The sequence below is a fragment of the Cetorhinus maximus genome, unplaced genomic scaffold (assembly GCF_964194155.1).
Source record: "Cetorhinus maximus unplaced genomic scaffold, sCetMax3.hap1.1 HAP1_SCAFFOLD_1499, whole genome shotgun sequence".
NCBI lineage: Eukaryota > Metazoa > Chordata > Chondrichthyes > Lamniformes > Cetorhinidae > Cetorhinus > Cetorhinus maximus.
In genome coordinates this window covers 38,087-65,383 of record NW_027597440.1, presented here as the reverse complement: position 1 = coordinate 65,383, position 27,297 = coordinate 38,087, and the positions used below count along the sequence as shown (strand labels likewise).

The 27,297-nt window shown below is 51.8% G+C and overlaps 1 long non-coding RNA gene across 1 annotated transcript; it reads left to right on the top strand.

The window, feature by feature from the left end:
• LOC144676319 (uncharacterized) lies at positions 1 to 27,297 on the top strand. Its single transcript, XR_013575299.1, has 3 exons — positions 1 to 106; positions 4,663 to 4,782; positions 27,160 to 27,297. It is a non-coding gene; the product is annotated as an uncharacterized LOC144676319 (long non-coding RNA).

Here is a 27,297-nt window from a genome sequence, read left to right as displayed (position 1 = left end):
GAAACAGCTGGAGGAAGTAGATCAATAACTTCAACACATCTTGGCATCGCCTGCTTCATTGTCTTAATCATCAGTTTGGCTATTGCGATAGGGCTGAGAGTCCAAGGTAGGAAACTGAACCTCACACTCAAACTGTTACAGAGAGTGAACGGAGGCAATACTGAACTCCTTTATTTTCTCACCCTCTGTCCATAAGCAGGGCTGTTTTCATGTTGGAAATAGGCTGTGGTGTGTTTACCCAATCCCTCAGTTTCTAAACTCAGACTTTAAAGGGAGAAGCAGCAACATCTCTCGAGGTTTAAATCAGTAGCAAATTTTATTCATACATTCAAACCCAGTGGGGGGTGTGGGGGTCATCACAACTTCATACACAAACATAAGCACATAACAGGAAGATAGGAAAAAACTTTTTTACAGCTTTCAATAACTTAATCGAAATTGTTGGTTGAAGAAGGGCCACTTTTCGAATACAGCAAAAGGAAAAGTTTACGATCCCTTTCAAACACGACGCAGCCAATGATATATCACACAACCCTCACTGTAACACCCTGATATATTCCACACCCCTCACTGTAACACCCTGATATATCCCACACCCCTCACTGTAACAATCTGATATATCCCACACCCCTCACTATAACACTGATATATCCCACACCCCTCACTGTAACACTCTGATATATCCCACAACCCTCACTATAACACCCTGATATATCCCACACCCCTCACTGTAACACTCGGATATATCCCACAACCCTCACTGTAACACTCTGATATATCCCACACCCCTCACTGTAACACTCTGATATACCCCACACCCCTCACTGTAACACTCTGATATATCCCACACACCCACTGTAGCTTTGTGGTATATCACAGATCACTCACTTTAACTGTGATATATCCCACACCCCTCACTGTAATCCTCTGATATATCCCACATCCCTCACTCTAACACTCTGATATATCCTACACCCATCACAGTGACACTCTGATATATCCAACACCCCTCACTGTAACACTTTGAAATATCCCACTCCCCTCAATGTAACACTCTGATATATCCCGCACACCTCACTGTAACACTCTGATATATCACACACCCCTCACTGTATTCCTCTGATATATCCCACACCCCTCACTCTAACACTCTGATATATCCTACACGCCTCACAGTTACACTCTGATATATCCAACATCCCTCACTGCAACACTCTGATATATGCAACACTCCTTACTGTAACACTTTGAAATATCCCACACCCCTCAATGTAACACTCCGATATATCCCGCACCCCTCACTGTAACATTCTGATATATCCCACACCCCTCACTGTAACACAGATACATCCCAGATGCCTCACTGTAACCCACTGATATATCCCACACCCCTCAATGTAACACTCCGATATATCCCACACCCCTCACTGTAACACTCGGATATATCCCACACCCCTCACTGTAACAATCTGATATATCCCACACCCCTCACTGTAACACTCTGATATATCCCACACCCCTCACTGTAACACTCTGATATACCCCACACCCCTCACTGTAACACTCTGATATATCCCACACACCCACTGTAGCTTTGTGGTATATCACAGATCACTCACTTTAACTGTGATATATCCCACACCCCTCACTGTAATCCTCTGATATATCCCACATCCCTCACTCTAACACTCTGATATATCCTACACCCATCACAGTGACACTCTGATATATCCAACACCCCTCACTGTAACACTTTGAAATATCCCACTCCCCTCAATGTATCACTCCGATATATCCTGCACACCTCACTGTAACACTCTGATATATCACACACCCCTCACTGTATTCCTCTGATATATCCCACACCCCTCACTCTAACACTCTGATATATCCTACACGCCTCACAGTTACACTCTGATATATCCAACATCCCTCACTGCAACACTCTGATATATGCAACACTCCTTACTGTAACACTTTGAAATATCCCACACCCCTCAATGTAACACTCCGATATATCCCGCACCCCTCACTGTAACATTCTGATATATCCCACACCCCTCACTGTAACACAGATATATCCCAGATGCCTCACTGTAACCCACTGATATATCCCACACCCCTCAATGTAACACTCCGATATATCCCACACCCCTCACTGTAACACTCGGATATATCCCACACCCCTCACTGTAATACTCGGATATATCCCACACCCCTCACTGTAACACCCTGATATATCCCACACCCATCACTGTCACACTCTGATATATCCCACACCCCTCACTGTAACACTCTGATATATCCTGCACCCCTCAGTGTAACTCTCTGATATACACCACACGCCCCACTGTAACACTCTGATATATCCCACACCCCTCACTGTAACACTCTGATATATCCCACACGCCCCACTGTAACACTCTGATATATCCCACAACTCTCACTGTAACACAGATATATCCCAGATGCCTCACTGTCACACACTGATATATCCCACACCCCTCACTGTAACACTTTGAAATATCCCACATCCCTCACTGTAACACCCTGATATATCCCACACCCCTCACTGTCACACTCTGATATATCCCACACCCCTCACTCTAACACTGATATATCCCAGACCCCTCACTGTAACACTATGATATATCCCACACCCCTCACTGTAACACTATGATATATCCCACACCCCTCACTGTAACACTCTGATATATCCCACACACCCACTGTAGCTTTGTGGTATATCACAGATCACTCACTTTAACTGTGATATATCCCACACCCCTCACTGTAATCCTCTGATATATCCCATACCCGTCACTGTTACACTCTGATATCTCCAACACCCCTCACTGTAACACTCTGATATATCCTACACCGCTCAAAGTTACAGTCTGATATATCCCACAACCGTCACTGTAACACCCTGATATATCCCACATCCATCACTGTAACACTCTGATATAGCCCACACCCTTCACTATAACACTCTGATATATCCCACATCCCTCACTGTAACACTCTGATAAATCCCACAACCCTCACTGTAACACCCTGATATATCCCACATCCATCACTGTAACACTCTGATATAGCCCACACCCCTCACTGTAACATACTGATATACCCCATACCCCTCACTGTAACACTCTGATATATCCTACAACCCTCACTGTAATGCTCTGATATATCCCACACCCCTCACTGTAACACTCTGATATATCCCACACCCCTCACTGTAACACTCGGATATATCCCACACCCCTCACTGTAACACTCTGATATATCCTACACCCCTCACTGTAACGCTCTGATATATCCCACATCCCTCACTGTAACACTCTGCTATATCCCACACCCCTCACTTTAACATTCTGATATATCACACACTCCTCACTGTAACACTCTGATATATCCCACACCCCTCACTGTAACATACTGATATACCCCACACCCCTCACTGTAACACTGTGATATATCCCACACCCCTCACTGTAAAACTCAGATATATCCCACACGCCCCACTGTAACACTGTGATATATCCCACACGCCCCACTGTAACACTGTGATATATCCCACACCCCTCACTCTAACGCCCTGAGAAATCCCACACCTCTCACTGTAACACACTGAAATATCCCACATGCCCCACTGTAACCCTCTGATATATCCTACATCCCTCACGGCAACACCCTGAAATTTCCCATTCCCCTCACTGTCAGTCTCTGCTATATCCCACACCAATGTCTAATACTCTGATATATGTCTCATGCCACAATGTAACACTCTGATATATCCCACACCCCGTATTATAATACTCAGATATATCCCACACACTTCATAGTAACATTCTGATCTATCCCACACAATTAATTGTAGCACTCTGATATATCACACACCCCTCACTGTAACATTCTGATATATCCCACACCCCTCACTGTAACACTCTGATATATCCCACACCCCTCACTGTAACACTCTGATATATCCCACAGCCCTCACTGTAACACCCTGATATGTCCCATTTCCCGCACTGAAACACTCTGATATATTCCACAACCTTCACTTTAACACTTTAATATATCACACACTCCTCACTGTAACACACTGATATACCCCACACCCCTCACTCTAACACTCTGATATATCCCACACCCCTCACTGTAAGACTCTGATATATCCCACACCCCTCACTGTATCAGTCTGATATATCCCACACTCCTCACTGTAACACTCTGATATATCCCACACCCCTCACTGTATCAGTCTGATATATCCCACACCCCTCACTGTAACATTCTGACATATCCCACATCCAGATGACTCACTCCAGCTCTGTTGTGATATCGACTGGTGGAGGAGTGGGCAGGTCGGGGATTGACAAAGTTTCACATAGAGAAGTGTGAAGTGATTGATTTTGGCTGGACGAATATGTAGAGTCAGGTTCAATCGAGGCATACAAGGGGGCATTGGATGGTTATTTGAACAGATACAATGTGCAGGGGTACAGGGGGGAAAAGGCAAGGTGATGGCACTGGGTCCTAACGCTCATTTGGAGAGCCGGTGCGGACACGATGGGCCAAATGGCCTCCTTCTGTCCGGTTCAGACCCTGTGGTTCTTTGATCCTGTGAGTTCTGTGACCCTGTGATTCTCTCAGTCCTACAGATGGACAAGAACATGACGGGGCTGAACGGAAAGATCCAGAACATGTCCGAGACCCTTGAAAAGACGCTCCGGAACCTCAGATCCGTCTGCACCGTTCTCCGAAACTGCTCGGGTGAGTTGGCGCTGAATGGGCCTCCTCCTGTTCCCGTGTAACTGGCTCGAGAGGGGCTGAATTACCTCCTCCTGTTCCTGTGTAACAGGCTCGAGAGGGGCTGAATGGCCTCCTCCTGTTCCTGTGTAACAGGCTCGAGAGGGGCTGAATGGTCTCCTCCTGTTCTTGTGTAACAGGCTCGAGAGGGGCTGAATGGCCTCCTCCTGTTCCTGTGTAATAGGCTCGAGAGGGGCCGAATGGGATCCTCCTGTTCCTGTGTAACAGGCTCGAGAGGGGCCGAATGGCCTCTTCCTGTTCCTGTGTAAAAGGCTCGAGAGGGGCCGAATGGCCTCTTCCTGTTCCTGTGTAACAGTTTCGATGGGGGCTGAATGGCCTCCTCCTGCTCCTGTGGATCAAGCTCGAGAGGGGCTGAATGGCCTCGTCCTGTTCCTAATGTCCCGATGTATTTCTCTGAACTAAGTCTTCATAATTTTGCAGAGTCTCTCTGTCCTAGCGGCTGGAAAGTTCATAATCATCATTGCTATAGATTGTCAACGAAGAGCAAGGAATGGGACTCGGCAAAACTACAATGTGAATCTGAACATTCACACCTCATCATCATAAATACAGAACAGGAACAGGTGAGAATGACAGACGCTTCAGTCAGAATGAGATAGAGAGAGAATATCCCTCTGCACCGTCCCCATCAAACACTCCCAGGACAGGCACAGCACGGGGTTAGATACAGAGTAAAGCTCCGTCTACACCGTCCCCATCAAACACTCCCAGGACAGGCACAGCACGGGGTTCGATACAGAGTAAAGCTCCCTCTACACCGTCCCCATCAAACACTCGCAGGACAGGTACAGCACAGGGTTAGATACAGAGTAAAGCTCCCTCTACACTGTCCCCATCAAACACTCCCAGGACAGGTACAGCACGGGGTTAGATACAGAGTAAAGCTCCCTCTACACCGTCCCCATCAAACACTCACAGGACAGGTACAGCACGGGGTTAGATACAGAGTAAAGCTCCCTCTACACCATCCCCATCAAACACTCACAGGACAGGTACAGCACGGGGTTAGATACAGAGTAATGTTCCCTCTACACTACATGAACGAGGGTTTCAGCAGTCGATGAGCTGAGCCCGGTGTGGTTCTGGGCGATGTTACGGAGTTTGGAAGAGGCCGTCTTGGTGACGATGTAGATATGAGGTGGGAATCCCATCTCCAGGTTAAACATGACCCCAGGGTTGTGAACAGTCTGGTTCGGACTCAGAGTTCCCAGGATGGAGTCGGTAACTCGGGAATGGAGTTTGGAACAGAGACGGAAAACAACAACTTCAGTCTTCCCGATATTTAATCAGAGGGAATGAGGGAGAATTTCCTGAGGAAGAGTTTGGGGCATTTTGGGGATCAGTTGTGTGTGTGTTTGTGTGTGTGTGTCTGTGTCACTGTGAATTAAGGCCATAAAACTAACTGTTCACACCATATCATTATATCTGCTGCAGAATTTCATAAAGAACTCTGTTGAGAACAATCTTGGGACTTACTGGATCGGACTAACAGATCGAGAGAGTGAAGGAAACTGGAAATGGGTGGATGGGACCCCAGTGAGGTGAGTCCTAGCGTCGCATGGAGAGAGAGAGCGGGACAGGGGGATTATTTTGGGGATTGATACAGGGCTATGGGGAGAGAGCGGGACAGTGGGATTAGTTTGGGATTGATACAGGGCTATGGGGAGAGAGCGGGACAGGGGGATTATTTTGGGGATTGATACAGGGCTATGGGGAGAGAGCGGGACAGTGGGATTAGTTTGGGATTGATACAGGGCTATGGGGAGAGAGTGGGGCAGTGGGATTAGTTTGGGATTGATACAGGGCTATGGGGAGGGAGCGGGACAGTGGGATTAGTTTGGGAATTGATACAGGGCTATGGGGAGTGAGTGGGGCAGTGGGATTAGTTTGGGATTGATACAGGGCTATGGGGAGGGAGCGGGACAGTGGGATTAGTTTGGGAATTGATACAGGGCTATGGGGAGGGAGCGGGGCAGTGGGATTAGTTTGGGATTGATACAGGGCTATGGGGAGAGAGCAGGACAGTGGGATTAGTTTGGGGATTGATACAGGGCTATGGGGAGAGAGCGGGGCAGTGGGATTAGTTTGGGATTGATACAGGGCTATGGGGAGAGAGCAGGACAGTGGGATTAGTTTGGGGATTGATACAGGGCTATGGGGAGAGAACGGGGCAGTGGGATTAGTTTGGGATTGATACAGGGCTATGGGGAGAAAGCGGGACAGTGGGATTAGTTTGGGATTGATACAGGGCTATGGGTAGAGAGTGGAATTAGTTTGGGATTTCTACCGGGCTGTAGGAATCTTGTTGATTCTGTGCAGGAATGTGTCGGACTTTTAACAGTATTTTTGATTTCCCCATTTCCCAGTTTTACTCGATGGGATCAGGGTGAACCGAATAATGTGAATGGTAATGAAAACTGCACCAGCATCAGAATAAACGGCTGGAATGATGTCAGTTGTACCGATCGCCTCCCTTTCATCTGTGAGAAAAAGGCACTGCGCTGCGTCGAGGCAGCTGATATTGAGAAATATTGTTCCTGAAGAGAGACTGGGACACAGAACGAGAGGGTCAGGATTGTCCAAAGATCCCCAGCCCCTCCTCCATTCCCCACAATCCCCGACTGCCCGAGGCCACGTCCGTAAGGTGAAAGTTCATCTGTTCCCCTTTTCTCCCAGGAGGAGCCTCCTGCAGCACCACCAGTGGTGGGAGGCGGGAATGACAGCGTGACGGTTGACATAGGAAAACCCCATTATAAATCCAGGCAGGAATCCGACAAAATGTTACAGGACAGAAGCCCTGCATTTTTCTAGCACCTTTCACTAATTCAGGAGATCCCCAATGTACTTTTGCAGCCAATGAAGCAACTCCTTACAATGTTTTCATGGTTGTCATGTCAGAAACGAGGCATTCAATTTGCGTGCAGTAAGCTCTCACTGGACTCGGGACTGAACCCGGTCACATCGGAAATAGCCTTTGGACTTTTTCTTCTCAGACTCTGGAAATCACGTGAACTCATGTTCATCTCCGTGATTCTTGTACTGTTACAATCTATAGTTGTAAAAGTTTCCTTTGTCTATCCTCCATTTCTGTGTGTGTGTGTGTGTGTGTGTGCGTATGTGTGCGTCTGTGTGTATGTGGGTGCATATTTTTTTGTGTGTCTTTGTATGTGTATGTATTTTTGTATGTATATGTTTGTGTGTATGTGTGTGTTTGTGTGTGTGTGTTTGCGTGTCTCTATGTGTCCGTGTGTGTGTTTGTATGTGTCCGTGTGTGAGTGAGTGTGTGTGTTTGTGTGTGCGTGTGTGTATATGTTGTGTGTGTCTGTGTGTGAGTGTATGTGTTGTGTATATGTGGTGTGTGAGTTGTGTGTGTGCGAGTGTGAGTGTGACATTGTGAACATTCCTGCCCCGGATTTTAAATGTAAATAAACTAACCCGAGTTGATCATAATGTGAGTTTGCTGTGAGTGATTAGTAAAGTGGATCAGACACACTGAGGGTTTGGGAAAACACACCACAACACACTTCACAAAGAATTCAAAACATCTTCTGCGTGCGGACAGTTGGTGAGAGACAGAAGTACAGTTTGCCTGTCCCTCTCCTGTCCGGAATAGTTCGTTCTGAGGAACCTACCAACTCAGACATGTGTACAAGATCTCCAACTTTGTAATACTGCTCCTAACTTCTCAATTCCTTCATAGACCAACCTATGCACTTTTGCTGTAACCAATCCCTTAGGTGTGTTCAGTGTCCTGATGTTTACCCAGGAAGTGACCACAACGAGCAGGAAAACACAACTGCTTCTTTTACCGATTAACTGAAATCTGTGTCCCTCTCGTCCTCGCTCCTTCCCCCAATGGGACAGTTTCTCCCTCTCTATTCACGTTGCTGCTATGCCTTTTAATTCCGTGAGCTATAACTTTGCTCACAAGCCTGTTGTGTGGCACTGTATCAAATGCCTTCTGGAAGTCCATGTACACTACATCTACAGTGGTACCCTCATCGACCCTCTCTCTTCCCTCATCAATAAAACTCCAGCAAGTTCATTAAACAGTATTTTCCCAGAACAAATCCATGCTGGTTTTCCTTAATTCACCTGCATTTGTCCTTGTGACGATTTAATTTTCTCCTGGATTATTGTTTCCAGAAGCTTCCTCACCGTCAAGGTTAAACTAACTGGCTTGTAGTTGCTGGGTTTATCTTTTCACCCTGTGTTGAGCAAGGTGGTAACGCAATTCTCCAGTCCTCTGGAACAACCCCAGAGTAATGTTTTTAGAGACTGTGCCCATGTCGTCTGTTCTGGAGCATAAAGGGTTAACAGGTGTGATATGCTCATATATGACATAGATGATGATATATCAATAACCTCAATCAGTCATGAGTTAGACTCTTGAAAGAGAGAGAGGGGTTGGAAACATGCCTAGGTGTAATGTGCCTACTCTGTAACCTGTTCACAAGTCGTACTAGTAAACAACTGTTGGGCAGATACCAAAGAGAATCTACAGGGTGCCCAATAGCCAAGTCCCATGCCTAAAGGCCAAGATGGAAGGACCATTATATAACATGGTGGCAGCCGTGGAGACATTGATGCATAAAACACATGGTTGCCCTCGAAGTAACCACAGGGTGACAGCAGCTCGATAGCAGCTTGTAACACATCGATGGAAGAAGGAAGAACACTGGAGGGAGGTAAGGATGACTGTCCCTGGTCAGCAGCCCCTGCCCCTACCTGGTCCATTTAACCGCCCCGAGTGCCTGCAGAGAGGCCAGCAGTGGGAGTTATGGAAACACCATTGTCTCCAGTATTGAGCAGCGTCAGGCCTTCAGGTGAAAGAGCAGAAGCTTCAGGTCAGGACCTTTCTGTATGCAGTAGGTCCAGTGGCAGATGGCGTTGTCAAAGGGCAGAGGAGTCTACCGCGGGCTTGAGCCCATTCCTAATACATTTGACACTCACTTAAGCCCGAAGCGAGACTTAGTAATTCAACAAACACATTCTAACCAGCCCTCGTAGAACCTGGGGAATCTATTGGATTATTCCTAACCGACCTACACATTCAGGTGAGTCTTTGCAGAAACAAGGAGCTGATTGATGAGCGAATCCATGATCACAGGGTCGTGGTGTCCAGGATGAAAAACCCTCCAACATTCTGCAGAAGAAAGATGATCTTATTTCAGATCAAGCGTTCCAATGTGCGAGGCAAGGTTGTAAAACATCAAGATCACAAAACAACGATAACTTCAACAACAACCTCAACCTTGAAAAACACCAACAAATTCAATAACAACCTCAACATTGAAAAACACCAACAAATTCAACAACCTCAACATTGAAAAACACCAACAAATTCAACAACAACCTCAACAAATTCAACAACAATATAATATAAAAATATAAAAACAAAAAACTGCGGATGCTGGAAATCCAAAACAAAAACAGAAATACATAGAAAAACTCAGCAGGTCTGGCAGCATCGGCGGAGAAGAACAAAGTTGACCTGTCAAGTCCTCATGACCCTTCAACAGAACAGACACTTCCTCCTGGACCATGACCCCACCACTGAACATCAAGCCATTGTTTCCAGGACTGTCACTGACCTCATCTCCTCTGGAGATCTTCCTCCCACAGCTTCCAACCTGACAGTCGCCCAACCTGGGACGGCCCGATTCTACCTCCTACCCAAAATCCACAAACAGAACTGCCCCAGCAAACCGATCGTGTCAGCCTGTTCCTGCCCCACGGAACTCATTTCTTGTTATCTTGACTCCCTTCTCTCTCCCCTTGTCCAGTCCCTTCCCACCTACATCCGTGATTCCTCTGACACCTTACATCACCTCAACAATTTCCAGTTCTCTGGCCCCAACCGCCTCCTCTTCACCATGGACGTCCAATCCCTCTACACCTCCATCCCCCACCGGGATGGTCTGAGGGCTCTCAGCTTCTTCCTTGAACAAAGGCCCGAACAATCCCCATCCACCATTACTCTCCTCCATCTGGCTGAACTTGTTCTCACACTGAACAATTTTTTCTTTAACTCCTCTCACTTCCTCCAAATAAAAGGTGTGGCTATGGGTACCCGCATGGGCCCCAGCTATGCCTATCTCTTTATGGGGTATGTGGAACATTCCTTGTTCCAGTCCTACTCCGGCCCCCTCCCACAACTCTTTCTCCGGTACAACGATGATTACTTCGGTGCTGCTTCATGCTCTCGTCTGGACCTGGAAAAATTTATTAACTTTGCTTCCAATCTCCACCCCTCCATTATTTTCACATGGTCCATCTCTGACACTTCCCTTCCCTTCCTTGACCTCTCTGTCTCAATTTCTGGTGATAGGCTGTCCACCAATATTTTAAAAATTCAACAACAACCTCAACATTGAAAAACACCAACAAATTCAACAACAATCTCAACAAATTCAACCGCAGCATTTAATAACACCAACAAGTTCAACAACAACCTCAACCTTGAAAAACACCAACAAATTCAACAACAACCCCCACATTGAGAAACACCAACAAATTCAACAACAACCCCCACATTGAGAAACACCAACAAATTCAACAACAACCCCCACATTGAGAAACACCAACAAGCTGGACTCGAGCTCTCGGTCGTTGCCCTCCTTGTATCACAGTCGGGGGGAGGGGGGTTTGGGGGTCGGGGAGGGGGGGGATTGGGGGTCGGGGGTTTGGGGGTCGGGGGTTTTGGGAGTCGGGGGACGGGGGGTTTGGGGGTCAGGGAGTTTGGGGGTCAGGGAAAGGGGGTTTGAGGGTCGGGGGGGGTTTGGGTGTCGGGGGGAGGGGGGTTTGGGGGTCAGGGGGAGGGGGGGTTTGGGGGTCGGGGGAGAGGGGGTTTGGGGGTCGGGGGATTTGGGGGTCGGGGGGAGGGGGTTTGGGGGTCGGGGGGTTTGGGGGTCGGGGGGAGGGGGGTTTGGGGGTCGGGGGGGTTTGGGGGTCGGGGGGGTTGGGGATCGGGGGGTTTGGGGGTCGGGGGGTGCGGGGGTCGGGGGGGGTGTGGGGGTCGGGGGGGTGCGGGTGTCGGGGGAGGGGGGTTTAGGGGTCGGGGGAGGGTGGGTTTGGGGGTCGGGGGAGGGGGGTTTGGAGAGGTGGTGGTTCGGGGGGGGTTTAGGGGTCGGGGGGAGGTGGGGGTTTGGGGGTCGGGGGGAGGTTGGTGTTTGGGGGTCGGGGGGCTTTGGGGGTCGGGGAGGGGGGTTTGGGGGTCGGGGGGTTTGGGGGTCGGGGCGGGTTTGGGGGTCGGGGGGAGGGGCGGGATTAGGGGTCGGGGGGGGTTTTAGGGTCGGGGGGAGGGGGGGTTTGGGGGTCGGGGGAGGGGGGGTCGGGGGGAGGGGGGTTTGGGGGGAGGGGGGGTTTGGGGGTCGGGGGGGTTTGGGGGTCTGGGTGTCGGGGGAGGGGCGGGTTTGGGGGTCGGGGGGTTTTGGGCGTCGGGGGGAGGGGCGGGTTTGGGAGTCGGGGGGGTTTGGGGGAGGGGGGGTTTGGGGGTCGGGGGGGTTGGGGTCGGGGGGTTTTGGGGTCAGGGGGGTTGGGGGTCGGGGGGTTTTGGGGTCAGGGGGGTTTGAGGGTCGGGGGTGTATGGGGGGGTTTGGGGGTCTGGGGGGTTTGGGGGTCGGGGGGGTTTGGGGGTCGGGGGGGTTGGGGGTCGGGGGGTTTTGGGGTCAGGGGGGTTTGAGGGTCGGGGGTGTATGGGGGGGTTTGGGGGTCTGGGGGGTTTGGGTGTCGGGGGGAGGGGCGGGTTTGGGGGTCGGGGGGGTTTTGGGCGTCGGGGGGAGGGGCGGGTTTGGGGGTCGGGGGGGTTTGGGGGAGGGGGGTTTGGGGGTCGGGAGGGTTGGGGGTCGGGGGGCAGGGGGGTTTGGGGGTCGGGGGGGGGTTGGGGGTCGGGGGGATTTGGGGGTCGGGGGGATTTGGGGGGTTTGAGGGTCGGGGGTGTATGGGGGGGTTTGGGGGTCGGGGGTGTTTGGGGGTCGGGGGGGTTGGGGGTCGGGGGGGTTTGGGGGTCAGGGGGGTTTGAGGGTCGGGGGTGTATGGGGGGGTTTGGGGGTCGGGGGGGTTTGGGGGTCGGGGGAGGTGGTGGTTCGGGGGGGGGTTTGGGGGTCGGGGGAGGTGGTGGTTCGGGGGGGGGTTTGGGGGTCGGGGGGAGGTTGGGGTTTGGGGGTCGGGGGGAGGGAGGCTTTGGGGGTCGGGGGAGGGGGGGTTTAGGGGTCAGGGGGGTTTGGGGGTCGGGGGAGGGGCGGGTTTGGGGGTCGGGGGAGGGGCGGGTTTGGGGGTCGGGGGGGGTTTTAGGGTCGGGGGGAGGGGGGGTTTGGGGGTCGGGGGGGTTTGGGTGTCGGGGGGAGGGGCGGGTTTGGGGGTCGGGGAGGGGCAGGTTTGGGGGATCGGGGGGGTTTGGGGGTCAGGGGGGTTTGAGGGTCGGGGGAGGTGGTGGTTCGGGGGGGGCTTTGGGGGTCGGGGGAGGGGGGGTTTGGGGGTCAGGGGGGTTTGGGGGTCGGGGGAGGGGGGTTTGGGGGTCGGGGGAGGTGGTGGTTCGGGGGGGGCTTTGGGGGTCGGGGGAGGGGGGGTTTGGGGGTCAGGGGGGTTTGGGGGTCGGGGGGGTTTGGGTGTCGGGGGGAGGGGCGGGTTTGGGGGTCGGGGGAGGGGCAGGTTTGGGGGTCGGGGGGTTTGGGGGGTCGGGGCGGGTTTGGGGGTCGGGGGGAGGGGCGGGATTAGGGGTCGGGGGGGTTTTAGGGTCGGGGGGGTTTGGGGGTCGGGGGAGGGGAGGTCGGGGGGGTTTGGGGGTCGGAGGGGTTTGGGGGTCGGGGGAGGGGGGGGTTGGGGGTCGGGGGAGGGGGGTTTGGGGGTCGGGGGAGGTGGTGGTTCGGGGGGGGGTTTGGGGGTCGGGGGGAGGTGGGGGTTTGGGGGTCGGGGGGAGGTTGGGGTTTGGGGGTCGGGGGGAGGCAGGCTTTGGGGGTCGGGGGAGGGGGGGTTTGGGGGTCAGGGGGGTTTGGGGGTCAGGGGGGTTTGGGGGTCGGGGGGAGGGGCGGGTTTGGGGGTCGGGGGAGGGGCGGGTTTGGGGGTCGGGGGGGGTTTTAGGGTCGGGGGGAGGGGGGGTTTGGGGGTCGGGGGGGTTTGGGTGTCGGGGGGAGGGGCGGGTTTGGGGGTCGGGGAGGGGCAGGTTTGGGGGGTCGGGGGGAGGGGCGGGTTTGGGGGTCGGGGGGAGGTGGGGGTTTTGGGGTCGGGGGAGGGGGGTTTGGGGGTCGGGGGAGGTGGTGGTTCGGGGGGGCCTTTGGGGGTCAGGGGAGGGGGGGTTTGGGGTCAGGGGGGTTTGGGGGTCGGGGGGGTTTGGGTGTCGGGGGGAGGGGCGGGTTTGGGGGTCGGGGGAGGGGCAGGTTTGGGGGTCGGGGGGGTTTGGGGGGTCGGGGCGGGTTTGGGGTTCGGGGGGAGGGGCGGGATTAGGGGTCGGGGGGTTTTTAGGGTCGGGGGTTTGGGGGTCGGGGGAGGGGAGGTCGGGGGGGTTTGGGGGTCGGGGGGAGGGGCAGGTTTGGGGGTCGGGGGGAGGGGCGGTTTTGGGGGTCGGGGGGGTTTGGGTGTCGGGGGGAGGTGGGGGTTTGGGGGTCGGGGGAGGTGGTGGTTCGGGGGGTGGCTTTGGGGGTCGGGGGAGGGGGGGTTTGGGGGTCAGGGGGGCTTGGGGGTCGGGGTGTCTGGGGGGGTTTTGGGGGTCTGGGGTTCGGGGGTGGTGAGGGGGGGGGGGCTTGGGGGTCCGGGGGGGGTGGTGTGGGGGTCGGGGGGGGGCGGGGTTTGGGGGTTCGGGGGGCAGGGGGGGTTGGGGGTCGGGGGGGTCGGGGGGAGGGGCGGGTTTGGGGGTCGGGGGGGTTTGGGGGTCGGGGGGAGGGGCGGGTTTGGGGGTTCGGGGGGAGGGGCGGGTTTGGGGGTCGGGGAGGGGGGGTTTGGGGGTCAGGGGGTTTGGGGGTCGGGGGGAGGGGCGGGTTTGGGGGTTGGGGGAGGGGCGGGTTTGGGGGTCAGGGGGGGTTTTAGGGTCGGGGGGAGGGGGGGTTGGGGGTCGGGGGGGTTTGGGTGTCGGGGGGAGGGGCGGGTTTGGGGGTCGGGGGAGGGGCAGGTTTGGGGGGTCGGGGGGAGGGGCGGGTTTGGGGGTCGGGGGGAGGGGCGGGTTTGGGGGTCGGGGGGAGGGGCGGTTTTGGGGGTCGGGGGGGTTTGGGTGTCGGGGGGAGGTGGGGGTTTGGGGGTCGGGGGAGGGGGGTTTGGGGGTCGGGGGAGGTGGTGGTTCGGGGGGGGCTTTGGGGGTCGGGGGAGGGGGGGTTTGGGGGTCAGGGGGGTTTGGGGGTCGGGGGGAGGGGCGGGTTTGGGGGTCGGGGCAGGTTTGGGGGTTCGGGGGGGGCGGGGTTGGGGGGCGGGGGGGGGTTTGGGGTTCGGGGGGGGTCGGGGGGAGGGGCGGGTTTGGGGGTCGGGGGGGTTTGGGGGTCGGGGGGAGGGGCGGGTTTGGGGGTCGGGGCAGGTTTGGGGGTTCGGGGGGGGGGTTGGGGGTCGGGGGGGTTTGGGGGTCGGGGGGGGTCGGGGGGAGGGGCGGGTTTGGGGGTTCGGGGGGGGGGGTTTGGGGGCGGGGGGGTTTGGGGTTCGGGGGGCAGGGAGTGGGGGAGGAAGGTGCGCAGCCCCTTCCCTTGACCACAATCCGCTGTCCGGGCCTCTCTCCTGTCCAGGAGGCCGCTGGCAACACTCGGCTGGGCCGCCCTGAGCTTTGTCTTCTCCGGGTCCACACGCCAATTCCCAGCTCGGACACGGGAGCTGCGGTCTGGACAAACCTCGGGGCTGATTTCAGCCTCAAGGGGACAGGAGAGCGGGGAAATGTAGAGCCAGGGCCTGGGAAACTGCCCACGCTCTCCCCGAGTCAGGCTCTCAATGTGGGCGGGAGGAGGAGGCTCCACGTCCCAGGCCGGAACGGTCACTCTTCCTGACACGGATTGTCAGCCCAAACTCCCGGCAGGACCGGGAGAAACCAATCCACAAACTGCAGAGACAGAGAGAGGGAGGGAGGGAGAGAAGGAGGGAGAGAGGGAGAGGGAGAGAGAGAGGGAGGGAGAGGGAGAGAGGGAGGGAGAGGGAGGGGGAGGGAGAGGGAGAGGGGGAGAGAAGGAGGGGGAGAGGGAGAGGAAGGGAGATACAGGGAGAGAGAGGGAGAGGGAAACACAGAGACAGAGAGAGGGAGGGAGAGAGGGAGAGGCAGAGAGAGTGAGACAGAGAAAGTGAGAGAGAGTGAGAGAAAGAGAGGGAGGGAGAGGGATTGAGAAACAGAGAGAGAGACAGAGAGAGAGGGGGAGGCAGAGAGAGAGTGGGAGAGAGAGAGAGGGAGAGAGAAAAAGGGAGAGAAGTAGAGACGGAGAGAGAGAGAGCAGGAGAAACAGGGAGAGAGAGGGGGGGAGAAAGGGAGAGAGAGAGACAGGGGGGAAAAAGAGGGAGAGAGAGATGGTGACAGAGATGTAGACAGAGAGAGATATGGTGAGAGAGATTGAGAGAGAGGGAGACAGAAAGAGAGATGGTGAGTGAGATTGAGACAGGGAGACAGAGGGAGAGATGGTGAGAGAGATTGAGAGGGAGACGGAGACAGATGGTGAGAGAGTTTGAGAGAGAGGAAGACAGAGTGGGATATGGTGAGAGAGATTGACAGTGAGAGAAATAGAGAGAGACAGATGGTGAGAGAGATTGTGACAGAGAGAAAGATAGTGAGAGAGAGAGTGCGAGAGATAGAGAGACGGTGAGAGAGATTGAGAGAGAGAGAGAGATGGTGAGGGAGATTGAGAGAGAGGGACAGAGAGAGAGATGGTGAGGGAAATTGAGAGAGGGACAGAGAGATAGATGGTGAGAGAGATTGAGAGAGAGGGACAGAGGGATAGATGGTGAGAGCGATTGAGAGAGAGGGAGACAGAGAGCGAGATGGTGAGAGAGATTGAGAGAGAGGGACTGCTGCCCCTGGAGTCAGTACAACCAGCCTCTCATTCTGATCTCAGGGGAAGTGTCATTGAGAAATGGAACGAAGAGGCAGAAATGGTTTTGAGGAAACTTTTGCCCTGACATCGAGTCTGAGGAAAGACTGAGACACATCTGAGAGAGGGAGAGAAGCAGACAGGACAGGAACAGAGGAGAGAGACCCCTCAGACACAAACCATGGAGCAGGACACCGACTACATGAATATGAGACACATCAAAAACAACACGACAGCCCCCAGTGAACGGAGGTTAAACTGTTCAATAGAGGGCGAGAGAGAGAGAAGAGAGGGATGGGGAGAGGGAGAGACAGAGAGAGAGAGGGTGAGAGAGAGCCTGAGGGGTTGGGGGACAGATGGGGGGACAGAAAAAGAGGTCAAGAGAGAGACAGTGAGTGTCAGAAAGACAGAAATAAACTGAAAATGAGAGAGCATCTGAGACAAAGAGAGAGAGAAAAGGAATGAAAAAGAGATGCAGACAGTCAGACAGAGAGAGAGAGAGAGACAGCGAGAGAGAGATGGGGAGTGAGATTGAGAAGAGAGAGATGGAGAAATGGAGAGAGATATTGAGAGTGTGAAAGGCAGAGAGGGAGGCGGTGAGAGAGATTGAGAGATAGATGGTGAGAGAGATTGACAGAGAGGGAGATAGAGAGAGAGATGGTGAGAGAGATTGAGAGAGAGGGAGAGAGAGAGATGGTGAGGGAGATTGAGAGAGAGAGACAGAGAGATAGATGATGAGAGAGATTGAGAGAGAGGGAGACAGAGAGAGAGATGGTGAGAGAGATTGAGAGAGAGGGAGAGAGAGATGGTGAGGGAGATTGAGAGAGAGACACAGAGAGATAGATGGTGAGAGAGATTGAGAGAGAGGGAGACAGAGAGAGAGATGGTGAGAGAGATTGAGAGAGAGGGAGAGAGAGATGGTGAGGGAGATTGAGAGAGAGAGACAGAGAGATAGATGGTGAGAGAGATTGAGAGAGAGGGAGACAGAGAGAGAGAGGGTGAGAGAAATTGAGAGGGACTGCTGCCCCTGGAGTCAGTACAACCAGCCTCTCATTCTGACCACAGGGGAAGTATCATTGAGAAATGGAACCAAGAAGCAGAAACAGTTTTGAGGAAGTTTTCGTCCTGACATCGAGTCTGAGGAAAGACTGAGACACATCTGAGAGAGAGAGAGAAGCAGACAGGACAGGAACGGAGGAGAGAAATCCACGAGACACAAACAATGGAGTACGACACCGGCTATATGAATATGAGACACATCGAAAACAATACGACAGCCCCCAGTGAACGGAGGTTAAACTGTTCAGTAGAGGGAGAGAGAGGGTGGGGGGGGGAGAGGGAGAGACAGAGAGAAAGAGGGTGAGAGAGAGCCTGAGGGGTTGGGGGACAGATGGAGGGACAGAAAAAGAGGTCAAGAGAGGGAGAGAGAGAGTGAGTGTCAGAAAGACAGAAATAAACTGAAAATGAGAGAGCATCTGAGACAAAGAGAGAGAGAAAAGGAATGAAAAAGAGATGCAGACAGTCAGACAGAGAGAGAGAGAGAGACAGGGAGAGAGAGATGGGGAGTGAGATTGAGAAAGAGAGAGATAGAGAAATGGAGAGAGATATTGAGAGTGTGAAAGGCAGAGAGGGAGGCGGTGAGAGAGATTGAGAGAGACTGAGAGAGAGATAGTGAGAGAGATTGATACCGAGAGAGACAGAGTGGGATATGGTGAGAGAGATTGACAGTGAGAGAAACAGAGAGAGATGGTGAGAGTGATTGTGACTGAGAGAGACAGAGAGAAAGACAGTGAGAGATTGAGAGTGCGAGAGATAGAGAGAGAGACGGTGAGAGAGATTGAGAGAGAGAGAGATGGTGAGGGAGATTGAGAGAGAGGGACAGAGAGATAGATGGTGAGAGAGATTGAGAGATGGGGAGACAGAGAGAAAGATGCTGAGAGAGGTTGAGATAGAGGGACTGCTGCCCCTGGAGTCAGTACAACCAGCCTCTCATTCTGATCTCAGGGGAAGTGTCATTGTGAAATGGAACCAAGAAGCAGAAACAGTTTTGTGGAAGTTTTCGCCCTGACATCGAGTCTGAGGAAAGACTGAGACACATCTGAGAGAGAGAGAGAGAAGCAGACAGGACAGGAACGGAGGAGAGAAACCCCTCAGACACAAACTATGGAGCAGGATGGTGACTACACGAATATGAGACACATCAAAAACAACACAACAGCCCCCAGTGAACGTAGTAAACTGTTCAATAGAGGGAGAGAGAGAGAGAGAGAAAATGGGGTAGGGTTGCAAATTATGAATATTATAGAGAAACCAAGAGAAAAGGAGAGAGAGAAAAGGAATGGAAAGAAAGAAGGCGGTCAGAAAGAGAGAGACAGGGAGAGAGAGATAGTGAGAGAGAGTGAGAAAGAGAGAGACATGGAGAGAGATGGTGAGGGTGATTGAGAGTGGGGGAGACAGAGAGAGTGATGGTGAGAGAGATTGAGAGTGAGAGACACAGAGAGAGAGATGGTGAGAGAGATTGGCTGAGAGAGACAGAGAGAGGGAGAGAGTGACAGATATTGAGGCTGAGAGAGAGAGAGATGGTGAGAGTGAGAGAGACAGAGATGGTGAGAGAGACTCTGGCTGAGAGAGACAGAGAGAGGGAGATAGTGACAGATATTGAGGCCGAGAGAGAAAGAGATGGTGAGAGATATTGAGACCGAGAGAGACAGAGAGGGATATGGTGAGAGAGAGTGAGAGAAACAGAGAGAGAGATGGTGAGGGAGATTCAGAGAGGAGGAGACAGAGAGAGAGAGATGGTGAGAGATTGAGAGAGAGGGAGAAAGAGAGAGAGATGGTGAGAGAGATTGAGAGTGAGAGAAACAGAGAGAGAGATGGTGAGGGAGATTGAGTGAGAGGGGCACAGATATAGAGATGGTGAGAGAGATTGAGAGTGAGAGAAACAGAGAGAGAGATGGTGAGGTTGATTGAGAGAGAGGGAGACAGAGAGAAAGATGGTGAGAGATTGAGAGAGAGGGACAGAGAGAGATGGCAAGAGAGATTGTGAGAGAGGGAGACAGAGCGAGAGGTGGTTGAGAGAGCTTGAGACAGAGAGGCACAGAGAGAGACGATGAGAGAGATTGAGAGGGAGAGAGAGAGAGATGATGAGAGATTGAGGCTGAGAGAGAGATAGTGAGAGAGATTGAGAGTGAGAGATGGTGAGAGGGATGGTGTGAGAGGGGGACAGAGAGAGAGATGGTGGGAGAGATTGAGAGAGAGGGAGACAGAGAGAGATGGTGAGAGAGATTGAGAGAGAGGGACTGATGCCCCTGGAGTCAGTACAACTAGCCTCTCATTCTGATCTCAGGGGAAGTGTCATTGTGAAATGGAACAAAGAGGCAGAAACAGTTTTGAGGAAGTTTTCGCCCTGACATCGAGTCTGAGGAAAGACTGAGACACATCTGAGTGAGAGAGAGAGAAGCGGACAGCACAGGAACGGAGGAGAGAAACCCCTCAGACACAAACCATGGAGCAGGACACCGAATACATGAATATGAGACACATCAAAAACAACACAACAGCCCCCAGTGAACGGAGGTTAAACTGTTCAATAGAGGGAAAGAGAGAGAGAGAGAGGGGGAGAGGGAGAGACAGAGAGAGAGAGAGAGGCTGAGAGAGAGCCTGAGGGGTTGGGGGACAGATGGAGGGACAGAAAAAGAGGTCAAGAGAGAGAGAGAGAGTGAGTGTCAGAAAGACAGAAATAAACTGAAAATGAGAGAGCATCTGAGACAAAGAGAGAGAGAAAAGGAATGAAAAAGAGATGCAGACAGTCAGACAGAGAGAGAGAGAGACAGGGAGAGAGAGATGGGGAGTGAGATTGAGAAAGAGAGAGATAGAGAAATGGAGAGAGATATTGAGAGTGTGAAAGGCAGAGAGGGAGGCGGTGAGAGAGATTGAGAGAGACTGAGAGAGATTGATACCGAGAGAGACAGAGTGGGATATGGTGAGAGAGATTGACAGTGAGAGAAACAGAGAGAGATGGTGAGAGTGATTGTGACTGAGAGAGACAGAGAGAAAGACAGTGAGAGATTGAGAGTGCGAGAGATAGAGAGAGAGACAGTGAGAGAGATTGAGAGAGAGAGAGAGAGATGGTGAGGGAGATTGACAGAGAGGGACAGAGAGATAGATGGTGAGGGAGAGAGGGACAGAGAGAGAGAGGGTGAGGGAGATTGAGAGAGAGGGACAGAGAGATAGATGGTGAGAGAGATTGAGAGATGGGGAGACAGAGAGAAAGATGCTGAGAGAGGTTGAGATAGAGGGACTGCTGCCCCTGGAGTCAGTACAACCAACCTCTCATTCTGATCTCAGGGGAAGTGTCATTGTGAAATGGAACCAAGAAGCAGAAACAGTTTTGTGGAAGTTTTCGCCCTGACATCGAGTCTGAGGAAAGACTGAGACGCATCTGAGAGAGAGAGAGAGGGAGAAGCAGACAGGGCACGAACGGAGGAGAGAAACCCCTCAGACACAAACTATGGAGCAGGACGGCGACTACACGAATACGAGACACATCAAAAACAACACAACAGCCCCCAGTGAACGTAGGTTAAACTGTTCAATAGCGGGAGAGAGAGAGAGGGAGAGAGAGAGAGGCAGAGATTCAGAAAGAGAGTGGCAGAGAAATGGAGAGGTTGAAAGTGAGTGAGACAGAGAGAGATGGTGACAGAGATTCAGATTGAGAGTGAGAGAAAGAGAGAGGGTGAGAGGGAGAGAGTGAGAGGGGGAACATAGTGAGATTGAGAGGGGGAACTTTATGCGGTATCTAACCCCGTGCTGTACCTGTCCTGGGAGTGTTTGATGGGGACGGTGTAGAGGGAGCTTTACTCTATATCTAACCCCATGCTGTATCTGTCCTGGGAGTGTTTGATGGGGACAGTGTAGAGGGAGCTTTACTCTGTATCTAACCCCACGCTGTACCTGTCCTGGGAGTGCTTGATGGGGACAGTGTAGAGGGAACGTTACTCTGTATCTAACCCCGTGCTGTACCTGTCCTGGGAGTGTTTGATGGGGACAGTGTAGAGGGAGCTTTACTGTGTATCTAACCCCGTGCTGTACCTGTCCTGGGAGTGTTTGATGGGGACAGTGTAGAGGGAGCTTTACTCTGTATCTAACCCCGTACTGTACCTGTCCTGGAAGTGTTTCATGGGGACAGTGTAGGGGGAGCTTTACTCTGTATTTAACCAGGTGCTTTACCTATGCTGGGAGTGTTTGATGGGTATGGTGTGGTTGGGACCTTTACTCTCTATCTATGTTTATCCCCAAAAGCCTTCAGCTGCCTGGGCCCTGAGCTGCAGAGAACTCTCGCTAAACATATCCTCCTATATATCTGTCTCTCACTCTCTGGCTCTCTCTATTTCTCGCCTTCTGTCTCCCTCTTTATCCATCTCTCTCTCTCTGTCTGTCTCTCTCTCTCTACTTTCCTTAAGACGCTCCTTGTACCGATCTCTGTGTCTGTGCTTTTGGTTTCCTGTCCCTAATATCTCCCTGTGTGACTCGGTCTTCGATTCTCTTTGATAACCCTCCTGTATCGTGCACTGGGATGTGAAATGAGGGATATAAACGATTAACGTGGTTGTTGTTTCTCTCGATAAGGGAGGTAGATGCGTCACCATTGTCTGTTCCGTGCAGTTACACAGGCTGCTCAACCTGGGTCAATCTTTACTTCTCTATTCCAGGTAAAACTGGACAGGAAACAGCTGGAGGAAGAAGATCAATAACTTCTATATATCTTGGCATCGCCTGCCTCGTTATCTTAATCATCAGTCTGGCTATTGCAATAGGGCTAAGAGTCCAAGGTAGGAAACTGAACCTGACACTGAACCTGTTACAGAGAGTGAACTGAGGCAATACTGAACTGCTTTATTTTCTCACCCTCTGTCCGTAAGCAGGGGTGTTTTCATGTTGGAAATAGGCTGTGGTGTGTTTACCCAAACCCTCAGTTTGTGAGGTCAGACTTTAAAGGGAGAAGCAGCAACATCTCTCGAGGTTTAAATCAGTAGCAAATTTTATTCATACATTCAAACCCAGTGGGGGGTGTGGGGGTCATCACAACTTCATACACAAACATAAGCACATAACAGGAACATAGGAAAAAGCTTTTTTACAGCTTTCAAAAACTTAATCGAAATTGTTGGTTGAAGAAGGGCCACTTTTCGAATACAGCAAAAGGAAAAGTTTACGATCCCTTTCAAACACGACGCAGCCAATGATATATCACACACACCTCACTGTAACACTCAGATATATCCCACACCCCTCACTCTAACACCCTGATATATCCCACACCCCTCACTGTAACACTCTGTTACATCCCACACCCCTCACTCTAACACCCTGATATATCCCACACCCCTCACTGTAACACTCTGATATATCCCACACCCCTCACTGTAACACTCTGATATATCCCACACCCCTCACTGTAACACTCTGATATATCCCACACCCCTCACTGTAACACTCTGATATATCCCACACCCCTCACTGTAACACTCTGATATATGCCACACCCCTCACTGTAACACCCTGATATATCCCACACCCATCACTGTAACACTCTGATATATCCCACACCCCTCACTGTAACACTCTGATATATCCCACACCCCTCACTGTAACACTCTGATATATCCCACACCCCTCACTGTAACACCCTGATATATCCCACACCCATCACTGTAACACTCTGATATATCCCACACCCCTCACTGTAACACTCTGATATATCCCACACCTCTCACTGCAACACTCTGATATATCCCAAACCCCTCACTGTAACACTCGGATATATCCCACAACCCTCACTGTAACACTCTGAAATATCCCACACCCCTCACTGTAACACTCTGATATATCCCACACCACTCACTGTAACACTCGGATATATCCCACACCCCTCACTGTAGCACTGTGATATATCCCACACCCCTCACTGTAACACTCGGATATATCCAACACCCCTCACTGTAACACTTTGAAATATCCCACACCCCTCACTGTAACACTCTGATATATCCCGCACCCCTCATTGTAACACTCTGATATACCCCACAAAACTCACCGTAACACAGATATATCATAGATGCCTCACTTTAACACACTGATATATCCCACGCCCCTCACTGTAACACTTTGAAATATCCCACACCCCTCACTGTAACACCGATATATCCCACACCCCTCACTGTAACACTCTGATATATCACACACCCCTCACTGTAACACTGATATATCCCACACCCCTCACTGTAACACTCTGATATATCCCACACCCCTCACTGTAACACTGATATATCCCACACCCCTCACTGTAACACTCTGATATATCCCACACCCCCCACAGTAACGCTCTGATATATCCCACACACCTCACTGTAACACCCTGATATATCCCACACCCCTCACTGCAACACTCTGATATATCCCACACCCCTCATTGTAACACTCTGATATATCCCACACCCCTCACTCTAACACTCTGATATATCACACACACCCACTGTAGCTTTGTGGTTTATCACAGATCACTCAGTTTAACTGTGATATATCCCACACCCCTCACTGTAATCCTCTGATATATCCCACACCCCTCACTCTAACACTCTGATATATCCTACAGCCCTCACAGTTACACTCTGATATATCCAACACCCCTCACTGTAACACACTGATATATCCCACAACCCTCACTGTAACACAGATATATCCCAGATGTCTCACTGTAACACACTGATATATCCCATTTCCCGCACTGAAACACTCTGATATATTCCACACCCTTCACTTTAACACTTTCATATATCATACACTCCTCACTGTAACACTCTGGTATATCCCACACCCATCACAGTAACACTCTGATATATAACACATGCCCCACTGTAACACTCTGATATATCCCGCACCCCTCACTGTGACACTCTGATATATCCCGCACCCCTCACTGTGACAATCTGATATATCCCAGATGCCTCACTGTAACACACTGATCTATCCCACACCCCTCACTGTAACACTCGGATATATCCCACACCCATCAATGTAACACTCGGATATATCCCACACCCATCACTGTAACACTCTGATATATCCCACACTCTACACTGTAACACTGATATATCCCACACCCCTCAATGAAACACTCTGATATATCCCACACCTCGTATTGTAATACTCTGATATATCCCACACCCTTCATAGTAACAATCTGATCTATCCCACACAATTAACTGTAGCACTCTGATATATACCTTACCCCTCACTGCAATACTCTGATATATGCCACGACCCTCACTGTAACACGCTGATATGTCCCATTTCCCGCACTGAAACACTCTGATATATTCCACACCCTTCACTTTAACACTTTCATATATCATACACTCCTCACTGTAACACTCTGATATATCCCACACCCATCACAGTAACACTCTGATATATAACACATGCCCCACTGTAAAAACTCTGATATATCCCACACCCCTCACTGTAATCCTCTGATATATCCCACACCCCTCACAGTTACACTCTGATATCTCCAACACCCTTCACTGTAACACTCTGATATATCCAACAGCTCTCACTGTAACACTTTGAAATATCCCAAACCCCTCACTGTAACACTCTGATATATCCCACAACCCTCATTGTAACACAAACATATCCCAGATGCCTCACTGTAACACACTGATATATCCCACACCCCTCACTGTAACACTTTGAAATATCCCACACCCCTCACTGTAACACTCAGATATATCCCACACACCACACTGTAACACTGATATATCCTACACCCCTCACTGTAACACTGATATATCCCACACCCCTCACTGTAACTCTCCGATATATCCCACACCCCTCACTGTAACACCCTGATATATCCCACACCCCTCACTGTAACACTCTGATATATCCCACACCCCTCACGGTAACACTCTGATACACCCCACACCCCTCACTGTAATACGCTGATATATCCCACACTCCTCACTGTAACACTCTATTATATCCCACACGCCTCACTGTAACACTCCGAACTCCGATATATCGCACACCCCTCACTGTTACACTCTGATATATCCCACACCCCTCACTGTAACACTCTGATATATCCCACACCCCTCACTGTAACACCCTGATATATCCCACACCCCTCACTGTAACACCCTGATATATCCCACACTCCTCACTGTAACACCCTGATATATCCCACACCCCTCACTGTAACACTGTGATATATCCCACACCCCTCACTGTAACACTGTGATATATCCCACACTATCTCTCACTCTGGCTCCTGCTCTCAGTTCTACAGATGAACAAGGCGTGCGGTGGTGCTGATCTCCTAAACCGGACCTTGGCCATTGCCCTGCGGAACCTGACAGAGCTGGATGGAATGTTCCAGAAATTGTCCGAGACTGCGCGATCGCTCTGCCCAATGCTCCGGAGCTGTTCAGGTGAGTGGGAGTTTCCGGCCGTACTCCTGCCCCCTCCCGCAACACCCCACGTTCTGTCCCATTGGGATCACCCCCACCCCCTGTCTCCCCGCCCCCACCCCCTGTCTCCCCACCCGCACCTTCCCCATCCTTCAGTCCAGGTCTCAATCTCCAAGCGGGGGAAGGCCGCAATATCCCAGCCTCTGCCTCCCAGAGTTTGGGACAGGCGAGGGGATGAATTGATTGGGGCGGGGGGGGGTCTGTCCGACAGATTGAAGTGATTGGATAAGGTGCAGGCGGGCGATCCAAACCCAAAGCCTGAGGCCTACAGGTGAAACCACGGCGCTGGACCCGAGGCGTTGAAAGCAATAAAGAGATTCGATTGGGTCGATGGAGAGAAACTATTTCCTCTCATCCGGTGGGTTGTGGGGGGAGCCGGGGAGGGGGAGTCGAGAACAAGGGGGAAGAAGGTTAAAATTCGAGCCAGGACGTTCAGGGGGGACATCAGGAAACACCTCTTCACACAAAGGGGAGCCGAAATCAGGAACTCTCCCCCCACCCCCGCAATAAACTGTGGGGCCGGAGGTCAAAGGGAAACGTCAAAACTGAGATTGAGAGATTGTTGTTGGGGATGGAGGGTCACGGAACCGAGGGAGTTAAGGTACAGAGCAGATCCAATAGAATGGTGTAAAATACGCGCGAGGGGCTGAATGGCCTCCTCCTGTTCCTGTGTAACAGGCTCGAGAGGGGCTGAATGGCCTCCTCCTGTTCCTGTGTAACAGGCTCGAGAGGGGCTGAATGGCCTCCTCCTGTTCCTAATGTTTCGATGTATTTCTCTGAATTAACTCTTTAAAATTCTGCAGAGTCTCCCTGTCCGAGCGGCTGGAAAGTTCAGAATCATCATTGCTATAGACTCTCAACGGATAAAGTAAACTGGGACTCGGCAAAACAACAATGTGAATTCCAAAATACACACCTCGTCATCATAAATACAGAACAGG